Here is a 24,942-nt window from a genome sequence, read left to right as displayed (position 1 = left end):
GATAGTTGATATTTCTCCTGGCAATCTAAATTCCAGTTTTTTATTTATCAGCCTAGCATTTCATATGATGTCCTCTACATATAAGTTAAATAAATAAGGTGGTAATATAAAAAAGTTCTTAATAAAAAAGTATAGCTTCTTGGAAAATTGACCAGTCAGAGTCCATCTATCCTCAACAACATGGATCAGAATAAGTGTGCATTTTTTATAGCATTGCTTTGCTGTAAAAAAAAAATGCCTCCCTTTGTTTTATATTGACTCATAAGATTCAGGGAGTAGAAAATGTAATTTCTGAAAATAACAGGTTGATTAAAATAATCACAGGAACACTACTTTTTAAAAAATATACAAGAAAAATAGAATACCATTTAAATGAACTATATATGCCCACATTTATTTTAAATACATGATTGTATTACTTAAGTTATTGAGTAATTGATTAAAAACTCTTACACCTATTATTAAAAAATTGACTACATATTATTAATTTCATTATATAATTTCTCAGTTTTACAGAACGTGACCTAGACTTAGTTATAAAAAATAGTTTATAGAGGTAGAACTGGGTTCCTGTTGTGATAGAAAACAGTAAAGTTAGCTCCTCTCCACAAATTCCTTCTAAGATGTCAAGAAAAAACACCCAGACTCAATCTTGATTAGAAAGTCCAGAAAAGTCACAGTAAATCAGACCCAAATTACCACAGGGAAATAGGGAAGTTTACAGAAACTAGAAAAAGGTTGAACCAAGAGCAAGGGTTGTGGAACAGTCCAGCACTCAGGGAGGAGCTTTGTAACAGGGCAAAAATGCAAGCCTCAATCCATGCCAGGACTTTACCTAACCCATACTAAGGCACAGGGAATTACAATAGGGACAGATGTGAACTGGCAGTTGTAGTCATTCACTACTCAGTTCTGAGTCACAGATTGGGTAGGCTAAGGAGGCCTGAACAGAAGATCCCTTTTCCTCAGTACAGAGACTATAGAAGGTATATGGGGAAGGAAGAAAATTCAGAAGTCAGCAGAAGCAGCAGAAACAGTTTGGCTCAGACCCCAGAAATGGAGTGGGATTTCAGTTCCACCTGAATCCCAGACCAAAGGAAATCCTATAATTCTTCCATGTTGAACTGACAGAGCTTTCCTTCCAGTAGCAGTCTACTCATGTAGAAACTCAAATATAGGTTGCAAAGTTGCAGAGTTTATATGGGAGTGAGGAGAAGCAGAAAGGAGGGGAAATAATCAGACATTTCCCTAAACCAGACCAAATTGGGAGCATTGAGGATCCGTCTCCTACACCATCCATGAGATCCTGTAACAACACTTGATACCCCAAGAAAACAATGACAGGGCTAGTTTTTACAGCAGAAGTATGTCAGAATTCAACCCTAACTTCAAGTATAAAATCAGGAAATAGACTAGTAGAATTGGAAAACAAAATAGATCCCTACCATAATGAGTTATTACGGTGTTATGGATACCCAAGACATAAACCCAAAAGACAATGACTCCAAAACCAAAACAAATGCCTCAGTTCAAAACATAGCTTAGGCAAAGATTCAACTAGAATTTCTGGAAGAAATAAGAATTGAAAACAAAAGAATTGAAAATTGATTTTATAGTTAGAATGAATTCTTGAAGGAAAAAAAACTGGAAAGGAAATGAAAACTATGGAAGAAAGAATTAGAAAGAAAATTAAGCTTGACACAAAAGTTATAAAAACTTTCCTAAACAACAAACACTGAAAATTGGAAGGGATAAATAGAAAACTGTAAGTCTGTAACATAGAGGACCTGCAAAAAAATAAAGTCAAAATGTTGAACAACAGAAGAAAATGTAGCTCATTTCATAGGGGAAAAATTATCCTCAAAAACAAATTGAGGAGAGTAAAAGAATAAGAATCATTGAACTATCTAAACTCCATGATCAGAGAAAGATCCTAGGGAGCCAAGATGGTGGCATAGAAGTAGGCGTACTCTGCGCTCCCCCCATAACCACCACAAATACCTATAAAATATGACTCTAAAGAAATTTTGGAGCTATAGAACCCACAAACTGACAGAGAGAAACAAACCTTCCACTGAAGGCAGCCTGGAAGACTTGCAGGAAGGGTTCATCACAGAGGGCTGGGAACAGAGCCCAGCCCCATGTGAGCCCATGGTTTTAGCCTCAGGGCAGCCCAACCAGCCATGGCTAGAGAAACTTTGGGAGAGTGGATCACCAGCAGCTGTGGTGGTTTTCCAGAATTATCAACCCCAAAATGCCAAAGGCAAAGTAAAAGGTCAACATGGATTTTGGGAATAAGGGGACTGAGAGTGCAATCCGGACTATTCCTCTGGAAGGAGAAGCAACTAGGGCATGGAAGTCGCTGCCGCATGGGTGCTTCAAAGCTCCTGGCCTTCAGATTGTAGGGTGACCAAGCAACCATTCAGAGGGGTAATGACTCTTGCTTTAACCTGCTTGGATATGGATCCCTGCCTTGGGTAGAGGACCTGGGGTGTGTAATCAGGTGCTAGAGCTTGTGGAGCCTTCATAGAGGGCATCCAACTAACAGCTCCAGCAGCTGCGAAAACCCCAGTGATTTGGGACAAAGCTCTCCTCTTTGGAAGGTGAGTTCTACTGTGAAAAAAGCTCAAAAGTCAAGTAATTGACTGGCAACATGAGCAAGCAAAGGAAGCAAAGAAACCACAACAGTCAAACCTTAGATTCCTATGTTGGGGACAAAAAGGATCAAAGCATGGAACAGGAAGAAGACAATGAAGTCAGGACTCCTTTGCCAAAAGCTTCCAAGAAAAATACGAACTAGTTACAGGCCACAGAGGACCTTAAGAAGGATTTTGAAAACCAAATAAGAGAAGTGGAGGAAACATTGGGAAGAGAAATGAGAACAATGCAAGAAAATCATGAAAAGAGAGTCAACAACTTGACTGAAGAAAATAACACCTTAAAAAATAGACTAACTCAAATGGCAAAAGAGGCTTAAAAAGCCAATGAGGAGAAGAATGCTTTAAAAAGCTGGATTTCCCAAATGGAAAAAGAATTTCAAGAGCTCAATGAAGAGAATAATTCCTTCAGAATCAGCTTGGAGCAAATGGAAGCTAATGACTATATGAGAAATCAAGATACTATTAAACAGATCCAAACAAATGAAAAAATAAAAGGCAATGTGAAATATTTCAATGTAAAAACCACTGACCTGGAAAATAGATCCAGGAGAGATGATTTAAAAATTATTGGACTACCTGAAAGCCATGATCAAAAAAAGAACCTAGAAATCATCCTTCAAGAAATTCTCAAGGAAAATTACCCTGATGTTTTAGAACCAGAGAGCAAAATAGAGATCGAAAAAATCCACCGATTACCTCTGGGAAAATATCCCCAAAGAAAATTCCTAGGAATATCATAGCCAGGTTCTGGAGTTCCTAGATCAAGGAGAAAATATTGCAAGCAGCCAAGAAGAAACAATTTGAATATTGTGGAAACACAATCAGGATAACACAGTATCTTGCAGTTTCTACATTGAGGGATCAAAAGACTTGGAATATGATATTCTGGAGGTCAAAGGACCTGGAATTAAAACCAAGAATCACCTACCCAGAAAAACTGAGTATAATATTTTAGGGGACCTCTTTATAGGAAAGTGGGGGTGGAGTCAAGATGGCAGAGTAGAAGCACGACCTCTGAGTGGCTCCAACTTCCACCTTCCCCAATAAATGTAAAAAGGGGACTCTGAACAAACTTTGGAGATGTAGAACCCAGAAAATGACACAGAGAAGCTAATGTCTTGCTGAGGACAGCCCAGCAGGCCTGCAGCAAGTAGCCAATGTGACGCCCTGGGAGCCAAGCCCAGCCCTACACCAAGGCTTTAGCAACAGGGCAGGCCTGACCAGCCACTGGCCAGAAGGACTCTAGATAAGCAGCAGCTGTGGCCATTTCCAGAATTATCAACACATAGATGCAAAGGACAAAGTGAGAGGTCAGTGAAGTCTGGACTTTGGGACCCAGTAAGTGGGAGTGCATTGGCTTTTGCCCCCGGGGCAAGAAGCCACTGAGACACAGGCACACCCAGCCAAGCGCCAGGTGGCAGCTTCAGCTCCTGCGCTGCAGACTGTAGGGGGAACAAGCGACAACTTTCAGGGGTAATTGCTTACTTTAACCTGCTTGGATCTGGATTGCAGTCTAGGGCGGAGGTCCTGTGGTGTGTGTCCAGCTTGTCAAAGCATGTGGAGACCTCCTAGACTGCACCCATCTAATACATCCAGCAGCTGAGAAAACCCTAGTGTTGGAAGAAAGCTCTTCTGTCTGGTAGCAGAGTCCTACTCTGGCAAAAAGACCAGGGTCAAGTGAGTGAGGGGTGACATGACCAGGCAAAGGAAACAAAGCAGACAGAAGATTCCAACATTAGAATCCTATTTTGGGGACAAAAAGGAGCAAGGCATGGAACAGGAGGAAGATAGTGAAGTCAGAATTTCTGCACCAAAAGTTCCAAAGGAAAATACGAACTGGTTTCAGGCCATAGAGGACTTTAAGAAGCAGATAAGACAAGTTGAGGAAAAATTGGGAAGAGAAATGAGAAGGATGCAAGAGTATTACAAAATGAGAGTCAACAGCCTTACTGAGAGAAATCACACATTAAAAAATAGACTAACTCAAATGGCAAAAGAGGCTCAAAAAGGCAATGAGAAGAAGGCCTTAAAAAGATGAATTTGCCAGATGGAAAAAGAATCTCAAAAGCTCAATGAGGAGAATCATTGCTTCAGAATTATATTGGAGCAAATGGAAGATAATGACTTCATGAGAAATCAAGATGCTGTTAAACAGATCCAAACAAATGAAAGAATAGAAGGCAATGTGAAATAATATCTCATGGGAAAACCACTGACCTGGAAAATAGATCCAGGAGAGATAATTTTAAAATTATTGGACTACCTGAAAGCCATGATCAAAGTAAGAACCTAGAAATCATCCTCCAGGAAGTTGTCAAAGAAAACTTCCCTGATGTTTTTGAACCAGAGGGCAAAATAGAGGTTGAAAGAATCCACTGATCACCTCCTGAAAAAGATCCCAAAAAGAAAACTCCAAGGAATATTATAGCCAGGTTCCAGAATTCCCAGATTAAGGAGAGAATATTACAAGCAGCCAGGAAGAAACAATTTGAATATTGTGGAAACACAATCAGGATAACCCAGGATCTGGCAGCTTCTACACTGAGGGATCGAAGGGCTTGGAATATGATATTCTGGAGACCAAAGGAGCTGGGATTAAAACCAAGAATCACCTACCCAGCAAAACTGAGGGTTATGTTTCAGGGGAAAATATGGTCATTCAGTGGAATAGAGGACTTTCAAGCATTGTTGAAGAAAAAAACCAGAGCTGAATAGAAAATTTCACATTGAGATACAAGAAGCAAGAGAAGCATGAGAAGGTAAACAGGGAAAAGAAATCATAAGGAACTTATCAAAGCTGAACTACTAACATCCCTACATGGAAAAACAATAATTGTAACTAATAAAACTTTTGTCAGTATGAAAATAGTTGAGGGGAATAGAAACATATAAATTTCTATTATATGCCCTCATATATAAAGTGTGTGTGTGTGTGTGTATATATATATATATATATATATACGTATATAAATATATATATACACATATCTGTATCTGTTTATATATGAGGGTATATGGGCATATGAATACATAAAATGTGTGTATATATGTTTACAGGTATACATAGGTAGAGGAAACAGGGCCAATTTAGCAGGAAGGGATAATACTTAAAAGGTGAAATTAAGAGGTGAGAGAGGAATATAATGAGAGGAGATGGGAAGAGACAGAATGGGGTAAACTATCTAATAAAGAAGAGGTAAGGGAAAATGGTTACAATGGAGGGGAAGAATAGGAAGGCAAAAGGGAATGGGTCAACCTTATTCTCATTGAATTTGGCTTGGGGAGGGAATGAAATACACACTAAATAGGGTATCTCTGTCTACAGGAGAGTAGGGGGGAAAGGGAATCAGAGGGGGCATTATGGAAAGGAAAGCAGGCTAGGGGGAGGGAAGTTGGAAGCATCTACTTTTGAAAAAGGACGGGAACAAAATAGAGAATAGAACAAGTGGGAGGTGAGATAGGAGGGAGGGAAATATAGTCAGTCTTTTACAATATATCTACTATGTTATTGTTTTGCATTAGCTACACATGTACAACCTATACTGAACTGCTTATCTTCCCAGTAAGGGTGGGTGACAAGGGAGGAAGGGAATGAATCTTTAATTTAAAGCTTTAAAATCAAATATTTAAATATATATACACATACTATTGTTGATACTCTTTTACATGTAATTGGGAAATAAGATATACAGGCTCTGAGGCATAAAGATCCACCATGCCCTACTGGAAAAGTCAAAAGGGGTATGGGAGAATATATGGGTGTAATGGGAATGCAGATTTGGAAGATCTTCCCTGCCCCTAGGCTAAAGTGCACCTGAAGCCTGGGGTGGGAGGCTTGTTTTTCAGTAGATGCTTTTTCAATTGGCCAGTGGGTCCAAAAGGTTGTTACATTCTCTGAGCCAGGAGAAGGCTATATAAGCCCTGATGTGTAGCTTTGTTTTGGGACTCACTTTGAGAAGTGTTCTGTGATTTGATCTGAATTCTGGGAAGCCGTTGTTGAGAGTCCCCCGGCTTTGAAAAACCCAGATGTGGAAACCCAGATGTTGACTGGGTATGGATGTAATGGCTGGACAGTTTGGAGAGCTGTTTACTTGATCTGTTTCTGTCTCGATAATTCTGCCTGTATGCTTTGAAGTTCGGGGTGCTGACCTTTTTCCCTGAACAAGGTAAACGATATACGATTAAAATAAGCTTGTTAACCCATTTTGAGTTGCCTTCCTTTATCAAAGCAGATCCAAGTACCTGTGTGAGCAGCCACCCTAGGAACTCCAGGGAGCTTGCTGCTACAAAATGGCGTCACGAACAGGATCTGCAGAGTAAAAGGAAAGTATGGGGGCTGGGATAATTGTTTGTTTCCCAGTTGTGGTAGCTGTGACTCTGTGGAGCCATGGACCAGGAGAGAAGAGTGGCCTGCATGCAGACTTCGCTGAGCTGAGAGCAGGAATGGTGAGCTGCCTGTATCAGGACCTGGGCAGAAGCCAGGAGCGGCTGCTGCCTGCGAGAGGAGAAGGAGCCCAGGAGTTCGGAATTCAGCCACAGGAAAAGATAAGAACTGAGCAGCAAAGCAGGGGCACTGCGTGTGTTTCCTGGCTGCATCCCACAGTTTGGGACCCAGGGGGAGGATGGACTTGTGACTATGGTGGGTGGGATTAAGTGCCTTGAATCCCCAGGGATCCCACCTTGTTGGTTTTGTTGCCCAGCCCCCTGTCTGTGCTTGGAGGCAGGGGCTGGAGCTGTGTGAGGGGAAGGGTACCCCTCCCCCTTCCCCCAGAGAACTTTGTTTGAACTCTTGTTTTCAATTGAGGTAATAATGCTATGTACTTTGTGTTTGTTTAAGGCCCAGTGGCCACTTTGGTAACTTTAGTTCTGTACCTTGAAAATGTGACCTAAGAGATGTTTAGTGCTAATTCAAAAGTAAATTGTCTATGCTATGGGCATGAAAGATCTTGGGGCCGAATGTAATGGGAATGCAGATTTGGAAGATCTTCCCTGCCCCTAGGCTAAAGTGCACCTGAAGCCTGGGGTGGGGGAGGCTTGTTTTTCAATAGATACTTTTTGATTGGCCAGTGGGTCCAAAAGGTTGTTACATTCTCTGAGCCAGGAGAAGGCTATATAAGCCCTGATGTGTAGCTTTGTTTTGGGACTCACTTTGAGAAGTGTTCTGTGATTTGATCTGAATTCTGGGAAGCTGTTGTTGAGAGTCCCCCGGCTTTGAAAAACCCAGATGTGGAAACCCAGATGTTGACTGGGTATGGATGTAATGGCTGGACAGTTTGGAGAGCTGTCTACTTGATCTGTTTCTGTCTCGACAATTCTGCCTGTATGCTTTGAAGTTCGGGGTGCTGACCTTTTTCCCTGAACAAGGTAAACGATATACGATTAAAGTAAGCTTGTTAACCCATTTTGAGTTGCCTTCCTTTATCAAAGCAGATCCAAGAACCTGTGTGAGCAGCCACCCTAGGAACTCCAGGGTGCTTGCTGCTACAATGGGAGAGAGCAGATTGGAGGAGGGGATATCCTGTGGGACTGGTATTTTGGGGCTGTGAGTAGGAGAAAAACGGGGAGAAAATTTGTAACTCAAAATTTGGTGAAAATGAATGATTTAAATCAGAATTTAATAAAGCATTTGAAAAATGAAAAAATATTTTAGGGGAAAATATGCAGCTTTCAAGCATTCTTGATGAAGAAATGGTTGAATAGAAAATTTGACATTCAGGTACAAGAAGCAAGAGAAGCATGAGAAGGTAAACAGGGAAAAGAAATTATAAGGAACTTATCAAAGTCAAACTATTTACATTCCTACATGGAAAAAATGATACCTGTAACTTATGAAACATTTCTCAGTATGAGGATAGTTGAAGGGAATATAAAATATGTATACATACATGTATATATCTATATAGGGGGGTATATGTTTGTATGAATACATATGTGAATGTGTGTATATATATATACATATATATATATATATGTACAGGTATACATAGAGGGCACAGGACCAAGTGAATAGGTAAGGATCATACTTAAAAGCTGAAATTAAGAGGTGAGAGAAGAATATAATGAGAGGAGATAGGGAAAGACAGAATGGGGTAAATTATCTCATATAGAAATGATAGGAGAAAACTGTTACAATGGAGGGGAAGAACAGGAAGTTAAAAGGGAATTGGTCAACCTCAAATTGAATTTGGTTTAGGGAGAGAATGACATACATACTATATAGGGTATCTTGCACTACAGGAGAGTAGGGGGGAAAGTATCTGGAATTCAATGTTTTAAAATCAAATGTTTAAAATAGAGGTGGCTAGGTGGAGCATTGTGTAAAGCACCAGCCTGGAGTCAGGAGGACCTGAGTTCAGTTCCAGCCTCAGACACTTAACACACACAAAAAACTAGCCGTGTAACCTTGGGCAAATTACTTAACCCCAATTGCCCTCCAAAAGGCAAAAAAAAAATTTAAAAAATATATTATTATTATTATTTTTACATGCAACTGGGAAATCTGAGGGAATCTAATATATTCAATATATCAATATGCGAATGTAAAGTATAAATGTATTTGTGTATACACACATATACACACATGATTGAATATTGTTATGCTGAACTCTTATCTATGTAATGAACAATCAGAATTCCAGAGGACTGATGTTGAAATATAACCAACCTCCTGATAGAGGGTTAAAGGACTCAGAGAGCAGAGTGAGACAAAAAAAAAAAACAAAAAACAACTGGATATAGTCAAGGTGGAAACTTGTTTTAATTGACTATACATATCTATAATGGATTTTGTTTTTGTTATGTTCTCAATTGGGTGGAGGGGGCTACTTATCTAATTTACATATATATATATATATTATAAATATATATTATATATATGTGTGTGTATTAAATAAAGGAAAAAAAGAAAATTTTTTGCCTATGACACCTCGTACAGTGCTGAGTAAAGGGAAGGCTTAATAGATTTTTACTGAATAAAGTCTACAGCTGCTTGAAACATTTGAAACCTACAGATGAAGACATAAATAGTCCTTTTTACACTTTTGACAAAATGGGGAAGGGCAGGGGGAGCTCACTTGGGTTTTGACAATCTGAATTAATGAAATATCCTCTGGAATAACATAGTCAGCTGCACTTAAATGTCAGCTTCTTTCACAAAAGCCCCAGTCCCTTCATCCTATTTACAATTCTTCTTATAAACAAGAAATAAAATAATATCTCTTTAACATACTAATTATAAAATGTCTATGCTCCACCTCTTCAGATTTTATCAGTTTTTATCCTCAAAGCAGACATATACATACATAATTATGGATGTGAGTCTGTATGTATGTATTTAATAATCATGGTAGTATGACATATATGATAGATTACTGGGTTTAGACTAAGGAAGATCTGAATTAAAAATCCCTCTTCTAGCATTTATTGGCTGTGTGACTCTGTGAAAGTCACATATCTTCTAGGTACTTCAGTCAATTCCCCAACATTTAGTACTAAATTGGTTAAAATCTGTGATGGTGGATGGTGTTCTAACATCAACAAATTCTATTTAATTTTAGATTCTTCATTTAACACTATTACATTAATAGTGTAGTGTAGTGTAGTGTAGTGAAGAGTGTTTTGAACTTTGGAGTCAGAGGAGACCAGGACTTGAATCTTACTTCTTTGGTATTTATTACCTCTGTCACCAAATCAAATGACTTAACTTCTGTCTCAGTTTTCTCAACTGGAAAATGTAAATTCTAATACTTGTACTACTAACTTCACAAGATTATCTGGGAGATTATTGTGCAAAAATCGCTTTGTAAGTCTTAAAGCATTATGGAAATACATATATAAATACATATATTATATAGAATTACAAATATATACATATAGAAAATACATATATGGAAATACTGTAATTTCATTGATGTAGGGAACTCTGGAAAGGAAACTGTCTACCACTGCATATCAACAATATCTTGAGAACCTTAAAGCATTATAGGAGTGGCTGTAGCATTAAGAAGTTAAATGACTTCTCCAGAGTCACACAGCCAGAGTGAAGCCAGTTCTCTATACACTATACCATAACTACCTATCCAACAATCAGGTGTTACTACTTTTCCTTTTAGAGCCTCATATTCTGGCACCAGAAACCATAAATGACTGTTAACTAAACAAAATGCAGTTTGGTCAGCAAAATTGTTCACTGTTTTATTATTTTGCCTCTAGGCTTTTTTTTCCTCTGGGATTTGAATATATTTATAGAAATACACACATAAACACATATATGTTCATATAAAAATGTACGAATACTTCACTCCAACAATAATCTCTGGGTCTATGCAATGGAACTGCATTATAGGTGGAAACATTCTAAAATAAGATTCTTTTTTTTCTTTAGTGATTCATTAATTAGAAACCCAAATTAATTGTTCATACAACAATTTTTGCTATTACAATGCAATTTCAAAGTAGCTAGTAGGTGGACATTTTGCAACTACCGCTCTCACTACCCTGACTCTCTAGGGAAGAAAAAAAAAGTTATTTAACAACTTTTGGCCAAAAAGAGCTTATCAAGTAGGAAGAAAAAATGATTGTGGCAGCAGAAGAGTCATAGGATAATTAACATTTTGGTTGTTGAACGTTATGTGTGAAATAAATTGAGATACTCATGTTAGAGACTGGTTAATGGGGTGTAGAGAGTCACAGCTTCCATGCCTACACCCCAGATTCTGCTCATACTTCAGCCAAACAAAACTATTTGTCATCCCTCACACATGATACTCCTGCCTTTGAGCCATCACACCTGCCATGCTCCCCATCTGGATCACCCTCCTTTTTCCCTGATGCCAAATCATGTCTCTACCTTCCTGCAATTTCTGTTCAAACTTTTATCATCCATGAAGGCCTCTGAGATTAGACCCATCTGGACCCTCAGTATTAGCATTTCCCCAATTATTTAAACTTGCATATTTTAATAGAGTCTGGTCGGTTGTACAAATATATAGTAGTTTCTGTTGATAGCATTAATATTTGTCATATTTGACTTTAAATAGGTACAATAAAATGTTTTAATTTGTACTTGAGAAACTTCTAATCAGTTGAGCAATGAAATAATTTATTTAATCAAGTGAAGGTAACCCCACTTAACTATTGAAAAATAGTTCTTAGTAAAAAATATAAACATATATGTGTATACACATCAGTATGTGTATATAAAATATACATACATGTGTCATACCTTTATCAAAGATATTCGATGCATTTTCCTTAATTACATTCCTTATTTAATGTCCCTTCTCCCCAGTTGCATTGTGTTCATTTAAAAGTTTTATTTTTTTGCATAAAAAATCTATTTTTATGTTTTAATGTACCTATATCTCTCATTTGCTTAATGTAGTACAGATACCTGAAACTACTTAGTTGAGCACAGTGTCATTGAGGAAAATGGAAAAAAAAAAAATCTTTCACCACAATTACTGCTGATGAAAACCTAACACTTTCAATTTATTCTATTAAGGATACATGGAAAAGAACACACTTGTTTAGGGATAGAATCAGAGGCTCCTATTTGAAGTTCTGGCTTACTGTTCCTCAAAGTCAGCCTACTCTTCATATCTGGTAATATTGTAATGAACGAAAGACACATACTAAGCTATCTTCTGGTTGTTTCTAATGGTAGAGATAGGGAAACAAGGGATAGAATGGCTTTCCCTTCCCTCATTTAGCCACAAACATTGCATTAGACCTCAAAATAGATTATTCTCATTGTTTTGTAGTTGAGGAGGTAGGCCGTTTGGTCCAAAACTGATGCCTTTCTTGGAAAATGGCTGCAGCAGGTGACTTCATAAGGCAGTGCTCCGATCAAATTGGAGGTGCTGAGGAACAGCCCTCTATTAATAAAGGAACAAGCCTAGAAACACGTGACTTGATTTGACCAAAAGAAGCAAGTAGAGTCTCTGCCACTCCAGTAGCCCAGGTCTAGTCGCCTTAGCCGCAGTCAGCACCGCCACCACCACTAGCCCCACAGCAGCTCTCCAGCCATGTCTACCTGGTCAGTATCCTCATCCTCTTACTGTGGAATGTTCGGTGGCAGCAGTGTGGGCCGGTGGTCCAGTTCCAGCCACAGCTACGTGACCTCGACCACCTGCTACAGCCTGGGCAACATCATCCACCCGCAGCGTGTACACCTCTTCCCTGAGCTGCGTGTACCCCACGAGCTCATCGGCGGTGCTCCTGAGGCGCAGCGTCCCAATCACCAGAGTGAGGCTGCGCTAGGACTTCTCGGACTTCTCCCTGGCCGACGCCATCAACACTGCGTTCAGAAGCATCCGCACCAAGAGAAGGTGGAGCTGCCGGAGCTGAACGACCGCTTCTCCAACTCCATCGACAAGGTGCGTTTCTGGAGCAGCAGAACAAGATCTTGCTGGCCGAGTTAGAAAGGCTCAAAGGGCAGGGCAAGTCGCGCCTGGGGGACCTGTATGAGAAGGAGATGCGGCAGCTGCGCCTGCAGGTGGGCCAGCTCACCAATGACAAAGCCCGGGTGGAGGTGGAGAGCATCTACAGCGGGGCCGAGGACATCGTGTGGCTCCGCGAGAAATTGCAAGAGACGGTGCAAAGGAATCTGAGAGCACCTTGCTGTCTTTCAGACAGGAGTTGACAGGGCTTCCTTAGCACGTCTAGACCTGGAGTGTAAAGTTAAAACCCTGCAAAAGGAGATTGCTTTCTTGAAGAAACTTCACGATGAGGAAATCCAAGAACCGCAGGCACAGATTCAGGAACAAAACGTTCAGACCGACGTGGATGTTGCCAAGCTGGACCTCACTGCAGCCCTGCGTGATGTCCATCAGCAGTATGAAAGCGTGGATGCCAAGAACCTTTGGGAGGCTGCGGAATGGTACAAGTCCAAATTTGCGATCTATCTGAAGCTTCAAATAGGAACAATGATGCCAGGCGCCAGGCTAAGCAAGGATGTAATGAATACCGACCACAGGTGCAGAGCCTCAGGACCTGCGAAGTGGATACACTTAAAGGAACTAATGAATTCCTGGAACCCCGGATGCGTGACATGGAAGAGTACCAAGACACTATCAATAGCACCGCCTGCAGGATGAAATCCAGAACTAGAGAGAATACATGGCCCATCACCTTCGTGAATATCAGCACCTACCGATTGTCAAGATGGCTCTTGATATTTAGATAGCCACCTAGAGGAAACTACTGGAGGGAGAGGAGAGCAGAATTGCTCTGTCTCTTCCCAATTTCTTTTCCCTGAATCTGAGGGAAACCAACCTTGACTCACACCCAATGGTTGACACCGATTCAAAGAGAACACTCCTAATTAAGACTGTTGAAACTACAGATGAACAGGTCATCAATGAAACTTCTCAACACCACGATGATATGGAATGAAAAGTGTGAGCTGACTGCAGTACAATCTTACCAGCAAGAAGAAAAGAGAATTCCATATGATAAAAAAAAACTAAAAAAACAACAACAAAAAAACCCCCCACAGCTTTTCAGTGCCTTTCTACAGTTTTCCAAGAGCACAACATAGATTTGGATAGCTATAACAGAATAGGCTTTAGTTCTTATGAACTGACCCTTGTAAAAGATTTAGAAAGTTTACAACAAAATCTAGTTTATAGTGATATCTTGTGCTATCATACTTTTTAAAGAAATATTTTTGAATGCCATAAAATTGCTTTTTATTTCCAACCAGTGTCTGACCAACCTATTACTGCTTCAATAAATCTTTGGAAAATATGGGGGGGGGGGGGAAGAAGCAAATAGAATGTCAAAACACAGAGCTTCAAATTTAGGGAGGGGGAATGAAATGAGAAGACATTTCTTACCATATTTATGAAGATGAGAGACTATAAAGTATTAACACCTACATATAACATCAGACATTTTGATATGTTGATTTTTTTATAATTTTTTTCTTTCTTTTCCCCTGTTTTTTATTCTTTGTTATAAGGAATAGTTGTCTAGGAAGAGAACAGAGAAAATATACTGGGAAATGTAGATCAGGTAGAGACAAAATATTCCAATTGTTAATATTTGTAAAATTCCATGGTTTATAGGCTCTATCTCTTACCCTTTTATGCTTCTTTTGTGGTTGTTTATTATAGCAATAACCTCTTCGCTCTGTTCTTACCTTTTCTCCTTCTAGTGAGCCAGGAGAGGGATGTTCTCTCTGTGTCCTACTTTTAGTTTTTTCCTGATGGGCCAAGGTTCACCTGTTAAGCCACCTCAATCATTTCCCCTCATTTCCTTGAAATCTCCTCTCTGGGTCTCTGTGCTACCATCTTTATTGAAATCAGTTGCCTCCAGGAGCTCTGCTTCCTCTGGTTCCTAAAGCAAGATGAGTGGTCTCTCCAAGCACCAAATCCCTACAGATTTATAAAGATCTCTTTGTAAGGTATCTGTTTTTCTTATCTATCTTCTCCCACAGAGGCATTCATCAGTGATACTCCCATTATATCGCTGAAACAAAATTTCCCCATCCCTCTCCTCACTTTTTTTTTCTTTCCTCATCTATTTTCCAGTAGGCTCTTTTCTGATAGACCAGAGGTGTTATTCTCCCTTCATTATTTTCCTTTGGCTTCATTAGGGTATATCACAAAGTACTTACTTCTTTTTGACTTCTGCTTTCATCCTTGTATCCTCATGTATATTTAGAAAGAAATCCCTTAATGGACTCAATGTTGTTATTCTGTTTTGTTGCTTTTGTTTTTTTCTCTTGGTTGCTATATTATTTATCTTTCTTATATTTCTGTTGTCAAGGGCTTTGGAGAAGCAAATAATTTGTTCCAGACTGGTTTTCTTTGTAGGGATGTTTTAAACATCTCTTTTTACTGACCATTCATCTTTTTTTTTTCCATTTATGATTATGCGCAGATTTACAGGGAACATCACCTTGCTCTGCCTTTTTCTTAGGAATTATTCCATTCCCTTTTGCAGTTCTGGTGTGCTCGGAATAGCTTTGCATTATCCAAATATTTACTCCTGTTACTTTTGAAGGTCTTTATTCTATCTGCTTAGAGAATTTGTTGTTGTATTTTTAATGGAATTGTTAATTTTCATCCTTATATGTCTTAGAATTTGCCGCACAGGGCTTTTTGGTTGTTTTTTGTTTTTGAGGTGACCTATGGATTCTTTCCCTTAACACTTTGTTTTCTATGGTCAGATTTTTTGGGAAGTTTTATGTTATTTCTTGTGTTGTACTGTTCAGGTTTTTTGATTTGGGTTTTTCTGGGAGACCTATGACTGTTAAGGTATCTCTATGCATCCTATCTTTGAGATAAATATATTTTACTTGTGTTGAGACCATATTTTCTTTTCATTGCTAACGCTTTTTGCAATTATTCTTCCAAATTTTCCTCCCTTTTAGCATTTGAATTTCCAATCACTTACCAGCTCTTTTGTTTCTTAGGTGAGACTTGCCACCATGAATTCAATTTTTTTTTTTTTCTGTTTCACCCATTATTTCTGCTGGGTAGATCAAAAATTCAACTTTTGCCATTCTTATCCTGCTCTGGTTCCTGGCAGTCTTGGTAATCCACAGGGTCCTCTGACTCAACAAGTATTGATTCATTTTCCTTTGGCTTTCAATCCTTATTCATATATGCTTGAATTATTTCATCTGATCTTGAAGCCACATTTCCTTCTATTAATGTTTTACCTAGTGCTTTATCTGCTTAAGGTCAAACTTTTTAATTGAGCTTTCCTCCTCCTGATATCTTTGCAAATTTCAGTCTTTTCCCCCTTATTTTCTCCTACTGTTCACTTTCTTACACCCTTTCCTACTGATAAAGATTTCCTTGGAGGATAAATCTAAGTCTCAGACTCCTCCTATGCTGATGTACACATGATTCACCAATCTCATCCTTTGCCCCAGGCGACTTCTGTGGGAATAGAATTAGTCCCAGCTGGATGTTAGGCTCTTTCCTTCAAGCTTTTGTGCTCTGCCCCCATTCCCTCTATTCTTCAGTTCTCTGGCACCACAGATTGCTTCCAGCTTCCAGGGCAGCCTTAGAATATTTCTGATGTATAGAATTTGAATTCCTGGCTCTTCAGTCCCCTGGGCCGCGCGCCTTCTCGCCGCTAAGATGGCGGCGGAGCATCCCGAGCCGCCTAAAGGTGAGCTTCAGCTGCCCCCGCCCCCACCACGGGCCCCTTATGGCGCCTGGGCCGCGCCCGAGCTGCAGGCCAAGCTGGCGGAGATTGGAGCCCCGATCCAAGGAAGCCGAGAGGGAGAGACTGCAGACCTATACCCGGCAGACGGGCATTGTGCTGAATCGACCAGTTTTGAGAGGTGAAGATGGAGACAAAACCGCTCCCCCTCCCCCCATGGCAGCACAGCTCTCTGGAATCCCTCTGCCTCCTCCGCCTATGGGACTCCCCCCTCTGCAGCCTCCACCGCCACCACCACCTCCGCCGCCACCAGGTCTGGGACTTGGTTTCCCCATGGGAGTAGGACCACACCCACCAAATTTGGGGCCCCCACCACCTCTTCGGGTAGGTGACCCCGTGGCCCTGTCGGAGGAGGAGTGGCTGAAGCTGGCCCAGCAGCAGGCTGCCTTGCTAATGCAGCAGGAGGCCAAGAAGGCAGCTGTGTTACTGGAACAGGAACGGCAAGAGATGGCCAAGATGGGTTCCATAGTCCCTTGACCCTCTCAAGACATGGGCCCCATTGGGGCTCGGCCTCCAATGGCTCCTCGAGTTGCAGCTCCTGTAGGGCCCCCACCCCCTGGTGTCCCCATTAGGGCTCCAGGCCCCGTCCTTGGGGCCCCCCTCCTCCTCCAGGAGAAGAAAACAGAGAGAGGGATGACCCCAGTGTGAGGCCCAAGATCCCCCAGGCCTTGGAGAAGATCCTGCAGCTGAAGGAGATTCGACAGGAAGAGCTGACATCAGTGCATGATGAAGAGGACATGGAGGCAGACACGAGGTCGTCCCTGGGGGTCTCGGCTTCTGAGACCGAGGAAGACGCAGTGTCTTTATCTAAGAAAGAGAAAAACCAAAAGCGGCGGAACCGCAAGAAGAAGAAGCCCCAGCATTCAGCATCGAGCCGTGCCCCCACCACTGGGAGTCCAGGGAGCCGCCGTGGTGCAGACTCTTTTGCTACTGCAGTAGAGATTGAGTATGCCACTGAGGAGCCTGAGATCTATGAACCCAACTTCATCTTCTTTAAAAGGATTTTTGAAGCTTTCAAGCTGACTGATGACGTGAAGAAGGAGAAAGAGAAGGAGCCAGAGAAATTAGACAAGCTGGAAAACTCTGCAGCCGCCAAGAAGAAAGGCTTTGAGGAGGAACGCAAAGATAGTGATGATGACACCAGTGATGACGAGCAGGAGAAGAAACCTGAGGCTCCCAAACTCTCCAAGAAGAAATTGTGGAGGATGAATCGTTTCACTGTGGCTGAATTGAAACAGCTGGTGGCCCAGCCAGATGTGTTGGAGATGCATGACGTCACAGCCCAGGACCCCAAGCTTTTGGTGCACCTGAAGGCCACGAGGAACTCAGTGCCAGTCCCACGCCACTGGTGCTTTAAGCGCAAATACCTGCAGGGCAAGCGGGGGATTGAGAAGCCCCCTTTTGAATTGCCAGACTTTATCAAACGAACAGGGATTTAGGAGATGCGTGAGGCTCTGCAGGAGAAGGAAGAACAGAAGACCATGAAGTCCAAAATGCGAGAGAAGGTTAGGCCCAAGATGGGAAAGATTGACATTGACTACCAGAAGTTACATGATGCCTTCTTCAAGTGGCAGACCAAGCCGAAGCTGACGATTCATGGGGACCTTTACCATGAGGGGAAAGAGTTTGAGACTCGGTTGAAGGAGAAGAAGCCAGGAGATTTGTCTGATGAGTTGAGTATTTCACTGGGGATGCCAGTTGGACCAAACGCCCACAAAGTTCCTCCCCCGTGGCTGATTGCTTTGCAGCGTTATGGACCTCCCCCTTCCTACCCTAACCTGAAGATCCCTGGACTGAATTCTCCCATTCCAGAGAGCTGTTCCTTCGGTTACCACGCTGGAGGCTGGGGCAAGCCTCCTGTGAATGAGACTGGGAAACCTCTCTATGGAGACGTGTTTGGAACCAATGCAGCGGAATTCCAGACTAAGACAGAGGAAGAAGAGATTGACCGGACACCTTGGGGGGAGCTGGAGCCTTCAGAGGAGGAGTCCTCCGAGGAGGAGGAGGAAGAGGAAGAAAGTGATGAAGATAAGCCTGATGAAAGGGGCTTCATAACCCCGGCAGACAGTGGTCTCATCACCCCTGGAGGCTTCTCATAGGTCCCAGCTGGGATGGAGATGCCTGAACTGATTGAACTAAGGAAAAAGAAGATTGAAGAAGCCATGGATGGCAGTGAGACCCCCCAGCTGTTTACTGTGCTGCCCGATGTAGCAGCAAGCACCCCAAGCACGTCCTCAGGGTTTGCCGCCCATACAGGTTCTTGGATCTGCTTTGTTAAAGGAAAGCAACTCAAAATGGGTTAACAAGCTTACTTTAATCAGTCAGACATATATCATTTACCTTGTTCAGGAGAAAAGGTCAGCACCCTGAACCTCAAAGTATACAGGCATAAGGCAGAATTATCAAGACAGAAACATCAAGTAGACAGATTTCCAAACTGTCCAACCATTACATCCATACCCAGTCAACATCTGGGTTTCCACATTCTGGGTTTTTCAAAGCCGGGGGACTCTCAACAATGGCTTCCCAGAATTCAGATCAAATCACAGAATACTTCTCAAAGTGAGTCCCAAAACAAAGCTACACATCAGGGCTTATATAGCCTTCTCCTGGCTCAGAGAATGTAACAACCTTATTGACTCACTGGCCAATCAAGAAGTATCTACTGAAAAACAAGCCTCCCCCACCCCAGGCTTCAGGTGCACATTAGCCTAGGGTCAGGGAAGATCTTTAAAATTTACATTCTTATTACACCCGAGAAGAGAACAGCCACGGTGGGAGGTGCCATGATGGGGTCCAGCCATATATATGACATGTCTACGGTGATGAGTCGCAAGGGCCCGGCCCCGAACTGCAAGGGGTGGAGGTGGCTTTGGCCCCAGAGGAGTTGGAGCTAGACCCTATGGCTATGACCCAGAAGTATGAGGAGCACGTGTGGGAGCAGCAGGCCCAGGTAGAGAAGGAGGACTTCAGCGACATGGTGGCCGAACACGCTGCCAAGCAGAAGCAAAAGAAACAGAAGGCTCAGCCCCAGGACAGCCGCAGGGGCAGCAAGAAGTACAAAGAGTTCCAGTTTTAACCACCAAGACATCTGGCTCATCTTTCTGCCTAACTTGGTTCCTGGAGCCCAGATCCCTCCTGATTCCAAGGACGCTTGTTCATTTCCATGTTCTTATTTCAGACCTGTTTTGTAAATAAAGCTCTTCCCTCCCAGGGAAAAGAAGGCTAAAAAAAAAAAAAAGAATTTGAATTCCTGTTGTTGGGTATAGAGTTGAGTTACACCGTAAACCCACAATCACACAAGTAACCTGCTGCTGAGATCCTGGTGAATGAGGGGATGTTGACTGAGCACTTTAGGGGTTAGGTAATAGACTTCTCTGATGTTAGATCATCAAGTTGTTAATTTGTTTGTGTTCTTGCTTTCTTGATTGTGAAGAAAGCAGAAACTGCTTTAACTATGGAAGGCAATTCTATTTTGGAGAGGTTTGAGGGTTTGTAAGGATCAAAAAAATGTTTGCTCTTCCATTTTTGTGATCATAGGACCCAGAATTCTGCCAGTAGTCTCATTAGCTTCATTTACTTGCCTGCTGAGCCATCTTACAGATGGAAGGCATTCTCCTATATAAAGCACTAAAATGTATATGATAACTTATCCTACATGACCTTAAGTTCCCAAACATGAAGAAAGAGTGGGACCTTATTCAAGGTTATAAAATTAGAGTATGGTCAGTAAGCTAGTTGGTCAGGAGACACGTAGTAAGTGTCCATTAAGTAACGATTTCCAGGCATAGTTTTAAGCAATGGGGATACAAAGAAAGGTGAAAACCATCCCTGTCCTCAAGGAGCTCATCATCTAATGGAGAAGACCACATACAAATGACTATGTACAAACAAGGTACATACAAGATACATTGGAAATAGCCAACAGAGGGAAGGCACTAATATTCAGACGTATTGGGACAGGCTCCTAGGAGGAGATGGGATTTTAGGTGGGACTCGAAAGTCAGGGAAGCTAGAAGGCAGAAATAAGGATGGAGAGCATTCCATGGGAGACATGGAAGAATAAAGAAACTGCCTCTCTACCATTGTATTTTCTTCTTTCCTGTCTTTCACCCCCTATTTGCAAGTTATTAGGTCTTCTCACAAAAGATCCACCTTGATATATCCATTACAATCATCTCTCTTAAAAGCATCAGCGAAAAAGACTTTCAGCTTTTTTTTCCTCTCACATTAAAATTTCAGCTGCTTTTACTCATCTAAGGAAATCATCATAGGGAGGGGCATTTCATTACCTTTAATAGGCTAAGAATCATTTGAGGGAATGGTTTTTAACAGCTTTTTCTCCACTAAGACAATTATTTGAGAAAAGGGCATTTCAGCTTCCATTTCTGCTCTCCAAGACAATCATTTAAAAAAATAGGTCACTTCAAACATGTCTTTACAATAGATAACATGCAGATTAATGATTTGGTCACATATAGTATATAGAAACAGACAGACATAGATAGATATAAGTAGACATTTTCTTTTAATTTTCTTTGTAATTTATGGAATAAAACAAGCATTTCCATAAAATAGGATAATAAAAAAGATGATTGCACATTAAACTGCAAATCTAGTGTGTACAACATGCCTTTTGTTTTAAATATACAATAACATTATGTAAATTTTTCCCTTTTTTTCTTTCCTTCCCCCTCCCCACCTTAGAGATGACTACCATTAGATATGAATATGTACATATTTAAAATCATTCTATGTGTACTTCTATTTATCAGTTCTTTCTCTGGATAAAGATAGCATGTTCCTTCATATGTCCTTTATAATTAATTTGGGTGTTTATAATAGTAAAAATGACTTATTCTATCAAAATTGTTCTTAAAACAATATTGATATTACCATATACAGTGTTCTCTTGGTTCTGCTCATTTCACTCTCCATTGTCGTATGTTTAATCCACCCATGTTTTTCTAAGACCATCAAGCTCATCATTTCTTCTTCTTCTTTTTTCTTTACTTAGTAGCATTTTTTCCAATCCCATGTAAAGATAGGATTCAGGTTACACTTTTATAAGATTGTGATTTCCAGATTTTTCTCCCTCCTTCCTTCTCTTTCTCCCTCCTTTCCCTCCCATCTTGAGCAAGACCCAAGTAATAATTTTAGAATGGACCCTTTATTAAAACGCCATGTTGGCTAATCAGGCCACATGGTGGACTGAGCTGGCACCACCCCATATCCCAGGTACAGCAATAGCAATAGCAGCCAGCAACAACCCCGATCTGGGGCAGAACCTCACTTATAAAAGGGGCCTTATGTAAGTAGTGATTGGTCAGTACACACCTTGAAACTCCCCTGCCTGACCCAGAAGCCCTCCTACTTCTATGCAGGTGAGATGTCTGGGGGAAAGGGTGGAGACCCAGTGGGGGAGGATGGAGCTGACCTGGCAGTCTGCTCACTTCCTTGAGGTAGGAGGGGTTGTGGGGAAAACCAGGCACAACATTTCCCACTTCTTTTGTGCCTGTGTCAAACCCTTGACACCCTGGCCGAATCATACAGTACAGTCATCTTTGTTCCCAAGGGCTGGTAGTAGGGATCCATAACAATTACCAATTTAATAGTTAATAGGGACTTCCTATAATCGAGGCCATAGTCACAAGGAAGAGGAGGAGGCCACAATTTTTCCATTGGTCCTCTAGTTGAATTTCTCCAGGAAAGAAGCTGTCCCAATAAGGGTCAGGTCCGGATTCTTGGGAAAGCTGTCTGCATCTGATGTTATCTTTTACAGATTCCAAGGCTCAGGGGATAATCCTTAGATGACTAGAGTTCAAATGTACAATACAAGAGCTCTGAGAAACACAATTTTATATATAAAGGTCCAGTTTTCTAGCCATGCAAGACTAGGTTCAAACAAATAGTTCAGTTTTCTTAGCCACACAGGGCTAGGCTCAGTTAATACAATGATGTTTTTCTCACAATTTTACAAAATGACATAATTACATTAACTCAGCTATACACCAAGATAACCAAGAAAACTTACATACAAACTATACAAGAATCATAACTAACATACAGTTCCTTGTATCCCAATGACCGATTTCATTTAAGCAACACTTTTAAATCCCAGATGCCTCGTGTAATTACAGAATCTAAAAAGGAATTTTGCTTCTCCAGTTCAGGTCTAGAGATGACCAAATAATTTTGACTTACTATAAATTAGTACAATTACTTAAGATTAGTTCCATATTTTGAAACTACAGAGAATTTTCAGTTTATTTATTCTTTGTTGTTTCTACCTTTCCTAAATCCTGTATCTGGTATAGGAGTCCTTTAAAATATGAAAAACCTTTTTAAAAATTGATTTTATTTGCCCTTTGTAAAATTATCAGACAGATGCATTAACAAATTAACATTAGCTTCACCCTTAAAATTATCTTATACAATCCTTGTGCTAAAATCCAAAATTCATAACTGTGATCTTACTCCCAAACATACTTAAATCATGAATTCACATAATAGGAAATTTTTAAAGGCAATTTTATACATCTGTATTTAATCCTAGGTGTCTTTTAGTCTGATCCTGTTGCTTTCCTCAAACTTCACTATCCTGGTCAGTCAGGCATCCATTTCATCACTTTTTACCTTATTACTAATTATCTCCTTCTTTGAAGGATTTTATCTCTATATTTATTCATTTATTTGGCCCTGAATATTACTTTTCAGTGAATTTGCTATAGAATAAAAAGAGGAACAATGTCATAAACCTTGCCAGGAGGAAAACTTCCTTAGCCTTGTTTGATTCCTGGCATGAGTCATCTCCACTACTCATTCAGGTAGTCACCAGGTGCTGAAAGCTAGGCTTAGGCATAAATAGGTGGGAGGTTTCCTTTTCAGAAAAAAAGGCACAATTGGGAAATAAAGTCAAAGAGATCCCATCTGGGCAGTGTCCGAGGTTGCCCCCAAACTTTTCCAAGCACAGACATCCACCTTGAACAGTTCACAGCCTACAGCCTCTTCCATTATTGGCTTTAATGATGACTCCTGTAATCAAGGCTTATAAAAATAATAAAATTTACAGTCCCTCAAATTATTAAATAGCAAATAAATATGGACTAGTGTCCTTCACATAGGCCCATTTAAATTTTGATTGATCTATTAATTACAAACTCAAGTTACAAATCTTTCTGCCTTCCCAAAACTTCCTCATTCTCTCTCAACATACTTCTAAAACTGATATCAACTATTTGGAAACAGGACAGGCTGGATGAACCCCATTTGTCCCCTAACCTTCTTATCTGCTTTGTTCAGCTTTTCATAAATAGACTTTAAAGACAGTTTGAATTAACCTGGTGTTAAAAATGGTATCTTTCTTTTCACTCCACTAAAGTAACTCTGATTAACCTAAATATCAGGTATCCACATACCCCATCATTCCAAGCACCCAATCATTCCCCCACCTTAAACAGCTGGGACCCAAAATCATTTGGGTATATCTGTCTCTGTTTCATATGGGGTTAGGTCTGTAGCCAGTGGCTAAAACATGGCTGAAGCCAGGTCCAGGGACAAGCCCTAATCTCCCCTCCTCCCCCTCCTTTATTTTAGGGGGGGGGGGAGTTTAGGGCCTTGCCCACAAATTGTTTCCAGGGACACCTAAGCCTTCTTTTCCATATTCTAATTTAGAAAAGGATTCACAGGATCTTTTCTTCACATAATTACCAGTAAGTAGTTTTCCCCAAGCATGCTATTATAAATATTTGATTTATGAACTGAAACTTCCTATAAAAAAGAAAAACTTGAAAGTGTATGATTTATTAAATTACAACATTTAAGAATATCATAACCGATACTCTGTCATGGTCAGAGTACTTCATCCACCATCATTTTCTTGTTCCTCTGACAGTATAATTCTTAATTTAACAGAATTTAGAATATGAGAAACTGCTTCTATTATAACATTCATAATACCAATGTTTACCAGTAACAATATCAGAAACAATTATGATATACCTAAATTTAAATTTCAAACCAAAATCAAGTAATTACCAATTTGGTGATCTTAATTTAGTAATTTCCAAATTGCTTTGCACAGAAAATTTTTCATCCCATA

The 24,942-nt window shown here is 40.6% G+C and overlaps 2 pseudogenes; both read left to right on the top strand.

The window, feature by feature from the left end:
* The first annotated feature begins 12,685 nt into the window (after positions 1–12,685).
* Positions 12,686–14,408, top strand: LOC138175343 (vimentin pseudogene; annotated as a pseudogene).
* Positions 14,409–16,756: 2,348 nt separating this feature from the next.
* On the top strand, positions 16,757–20,085 carry LOC138175535 (splicing factor 3B subunit 2-like; annotated as a pseudogene).
* Positions 20,086–24,942: the final 4,857 nt, after the last annotated feature.

Source organism: Petaurus breviceps, unplaced genomic scaffold (assembly GCF_028583685.1).
Source record: "Petaurus breviceps papuanus isolate PSGF00001 unplaced genomic scaffold, PetGlider_PUasm1.0 77, whole genome shotgun sequence".
NCBI lineage: Eukaryota > Metazoa > Chordata > Mammalia > Diprotodontia > Petauridae > Petaurus > Petaurus breviceps.
Note: the sequence above shows the minus strand (reverse complement) of the source record. Positions and strands in the feature narration are given on the sequence as shown.